This window comes from Mytilus trossulus, chromosome 14, assembly GCF_036588685.1.
Source record: "Mytilus trossulus isolate FHL-02 chromosome 14, PNRI_Mtr1.1.1.hap1, whole genome shotgun sequence".
NCBI lineage: Eukaryota > Metazoa > Mollusca > Bivalvia > Mytilida > Mytilidae > Mytilus > Mytilus trossulus.
In genome coordinates this window covers 18,632,982-18,637,929 of record NC_086386.1, presented here as the reverse complement: position 1 = coordinate 18,637,929, position 4,948 = coordinate 18,632,982, and positions in this window count along the sequence as shown.

The window sequence follows — 4,948 nt, the reverse complement described above, 5'->3', positions numbered from 1 at the left end:
TGTCTGACGGACATTTAGTATAAGATCCAATATACAAAATATGGGTATCCTATAATTCATGATAAGTGAGTACTTCACATGACAATAAAAAACTTCATCCTACAATCATCCAACTATTTTGTAAACAAAATGTTCACAAATGTCCAAATAATAATTATAATGTATTTGCGCGTCTGGCGTACTAAATTATAATCCTAGTACCTTTGATAACTATTTACACCACTGGGTCGATGCCATTTCTGGTGGACGTTTCGTCCCCGAGGGTATCATCGGCCCAGTATTCAACACTTCGATGTTGACATGAATATCAATAATGTGGTCATTTGATACAAATTTCTTGTTTACAAAACTTAGAATTTTTCGAAAAACTAAGGATTTATTTACCATAGTCGTATTTGGTACAACTTTTTGGAATATTGGATCCTCCATGCTCTTCAACATTTTACTTGTTTGGCCTAAACCAATTGAGGATGTTGACCTATATCTAGCCTTTTTTAAATATCAATAACAAATCAGTCTAACATCCATGCACAAGAAAGTGAAAATTTCATATCTTCTCTCAATTATAAAATGGTTAAGTAGTGCTATAAATCTGTCATTGCATACTGATAAGACCTGATATTATTACAACAAACAGATGTTTAAAACACAAAATTGTTAAACCTTAAAAGTTTAGGGAAAATGCACAGGCACTTGTGGGGTTGACCCTCCCCCTTTTTTCTTAATTTTTGGTGTTTAATAAAAAAAAAATGGAAATGATTTTGATGTTGTTTATTCTGACTTTTAAGATTAATTTGAAAACCCAATTAGTTTTAAAAATGTGTTTTTTAAATATTTTAATCTTGCAACATATATATAAGGAAAAAAAGATACATTTCTTGATTGGTATTGTGTATTTATTTTAATCTCTTCTTGCAATTGTTACCTATAAATTGAGAAAGAAACCATGTGGCATCTGTTAATTACATAATATTATTGATGTTACAGTTTAATTTGAAAATATTGTGTTTTCTAAGTGATGCAGGAGATAAGTTCACTTTTTATTCTACATCATTTTGATGCAAATTCTTGGGCTTAGAGTGAAGACTGAAATATCAATTATCATATAATGGAAGAATAATGTGAACGTCTTCGTAGCATCAGATATTTTACGATCCTTTTCACGATCTTCAAAAATGCGGTGCGTAATCTTTTACGATCCAAAAAAGTCAAGTTTCAGATTATATTTATACAAAATAACTATGAAAACCGTTTAAATAATTCAAATACAATGCCCTAATTCTGATAAATGTAGTTTATCTAGTCGAATTTGTGAAAAAAATCGTGTTTGTTTACATTTTTTATGTCATTGACATGTCGAGAAACAATCTGCCTTTTGCATGTTTTGTCGTTTTGTAATAACTAGATGTACTTTTGTAACTGGATATTCTCACATACTGATCATAATGTTGAACCATTTTGACAGACAGTTTTATTTTGTCGTAAGTGTGTCTGTGTAATTAATTAGATTAGAATATTTACTGAACTTTCATATGTCTTCTCGATTTAATGTCTTTCACGATCCGTTACCAGAACTTTCACGATCGTCTCTCAATACTTGACCGCTGTTGGATATTCTTTCACGATCAGTTTTCTCGATAAACCGAATGACACCCGTGGAAATTAAAACTAAAACTAAAGTTTGTAAAAACATTTATCAAATTACGGCAACAATTAGATATTGATCGGTTAGCGTCCAAATACAGACGTTTCAAGCAGAAATTTTCCACGATAATACCTTTCTCAATTCGATTTGTATAGTTTGCATGGTAAGACCAAAATTCCTTTAACTTTTGCCAAATGCAAAAAGACTCTTGTTATGATATTGTAATTATTATGTTTATTTATGTTGGCCTAATTTGTGTTGTATGGCCTTTTACCAAATAATCTTATAACTGTGCAGTTTAGGAATCACTGGAACAATCACAGAATGATTGGAACTTTCTAGAATGATCCTTATAAAAGATGTGTAATTTAAACTTCTACGTTATTCCAGAAACTTCCGTTGTAACTTTCCAGGATTTTCCACAATGTTCCATTATAGATTGTTCTAGAATTTTCCATGACAACATTTCCGGATACAGATAAAGATAACAGATTGGACTCATATTTTGACAGTTAAGTTAACAGTAATATTTGTGTAATAACTTTTGTAAACTTTTGTATATTAAATATTGTTAAATTTTACTATTGATTTGTGTCTTTTGTTGGCTACAATTTAAAGGCGATTTCTGACCGTAACAGAAATTAGGGGCTCGTCCGGGATCTTAAAAATATTTTATTCAAAATTTGTTTAGTATTTTTATTATAACTAGCCAACAAAATCTACAAAATGGCATTTGATGCTGGTAAATTTTTGAAAACGCCAGACCTGGAGAGTTTTGATAATTTAAAGAAAGAGGAATTAGTGTTGCTTGCTAAACAACTGAAATTAGTTTTTAAAGTATCTATAAGAAAACAAATTATTAAAAATTTGGTTATAGACAAATTAGTTGACGCAGAAATTTTAGGTGAAGAGGCTCTTGAACTCAAGGTTGAAAATGTTGACGCTTTTAAGTTAAAACAGCTTGAATTGGAACATGAATTTAAATTAAAACAGGCAGAACTGGAAATGAAGGAAAGGTTAGAAATGGAGAAAAAAGGAAAAAAGATGAATTTAAATTAAAAGAATTGGAAATGAAGGAGAGGGAAAAAATAAAAGAAGATGAATTAAAATTAGAAGAACTTGAAATGAGAGAAAGGCTAGAGATGGAAAAACTGAAAATTGAAATGGTCAAAGAAGAAAGCAACACTAAAGTTCACTCGAAATCAGATTATTTTGATGCAGCAAAAAATATACGTTTGGTTCCGAAATTTTGTGAAAAAAACAGTTGATAAATATTTTCCACAGTTTGAGAAAATTGCAAATAATTTGAAATGGCCGAAGCCATATTGGACTACGATTGTGCAAAGTGTTTTTGATGGTAAGGCCGCTGAAATTTATTCCGCACTTCCATCAGAAAAAAGTTCTGATTATTATATGGTAAAACAGGAATTTTTGAAAGCTTATGAACTAGTACCAGAAGCGTATAGACAGAAATTTAGATCTTATAAAAAGTTTGATTCACAAACATATGTGGAATTTGCTCGGGAAAAAGAAGATCTATTTGATAAATGGCTTACGTCAAAGAAAACAGATAACAATTTTGATAACCTAAGACAATTGATGTTATTAGAAGAGTTCAAACAATGTGTTCATTTAGACTTAAAAACACATTTAGACGACAAAACTGTTGAGTCAATACATGATGCAGCTGTTTTTTCAGATAATTATACTCTTTCACATAAAAGAAGTTTCAAGGGTCAAAATGTTAATACTTCCAGAGGAAATTACAAAAATCAAAGCACTGAGCATACTGATAGTAAGCCTGTTCCACAGAATAAGAGTCAGTCCAGTTATAATATGTATAGTCCAAAATTTGATACTTTTGAGAAGAAGTCACTGACTTGTGCTTATTGTAAGAAGATTGGTCACCTGATGGCTGATTGTTTTGGACTCCAGAAGAGGAATGCACGAGATAATAAGCCGAAGACCAGTCCTTGTACGACACCTTATATTACCAGTACATTGGAATGCCCTGCGCGTCAAGCTTTTAAGTCCAGTTTTTGTGATTACATGGAGGAATACAAACCCTTTATGTCTGATGGGTTTGTTTTTATTGTTGATGATACCACTCTTAAGCCTATTAAGATTTTACGGGACACTGGAGCCTCTCAGACTTTATTGTTAGAAGGTGTGTTGCCTTTGTCCGATAATACTTCTGTTGGTGCCTCCGTTTTGTTACAAGGTGTAGAGTTAGGTTGTATAGATGTTCCTCTCCATCGTATTTATCTAAAGTCAGATTTAATAACTGGACCAGTTGTTGTAGGTGTTCGTCCTAATCTCCCTGTTGAGGGTGTTACCTTATTGCTAGGAAATAATCTAGCTAGGAACAAAGTGGTTGCTGAACCAATTGTTACCAGTGAACCGGTGGTGGATGTTAAATCACCTGAAGATGATACTGAATTGTATCCAGCTTGTGTTGTTACTAGGGCGATGGCTAGAAAACAACAAAATGAGAATTTGCAAGAAGACAAGTTTGATTACATGGACCTTTCTGACACTTTTATAGCTGATATTGAAGATCCTGGTAACACAGAAAAGGCCATTATAAAACCACCTAGTGTTAACAAAAATGTTATTATGCCATGGCCAGATGTAAACAGCCATTCATTAGACCGAAAGAATTTACGCGAAGAACAACATAAAGACACTGAGGTACTTCAGCTCAGTCAGAGGGCTCAACCACAGGAGGAAGCAGACAAAGTGGCCGAAAGTTACCATCAGGACAGTATTTTAATGAGGAAGTGGAGGCCTCCTGATCCTATCCCAGAGGAGGAATGGAGAGTGCTATACCAAGTGGTGGTGCCTAAAGTTTATAGACAAGAAATTATTGGTCTTGCCCATGACACCCCCTTGGCTGGACACTTAGGTATAAGGAAGACTTGCCTTAAGATCTTGCAGCATTTTTACTGGCCTAAACTTAGAAATGATGTTGCAGAATGCTGCAAATCATGTCATATATGCCAGGTTGTTGGTAAACCTAACCAGAATATACCACCAGCACCACTTCTGCCTATTCCAGCCTTTGACGAACCTTTCAGCAGAGTTATAATTGACTGTGTTGGACCTTTACCAAAGACCAAGACTGGAAATGCATATTTATTGACAATCATGTGTACATCTACCCGCTTTCCTAAAGCTATTCCGCTCAGAAATATCAAGACACCTACTATCGTCAAAGCTTTGATCAAATTTTTCACATTAGTAGGACTTCCTAAGTCTATACAGTCCGACCAGGGATCAAATTTCATGTCAGGTTTATTTCAG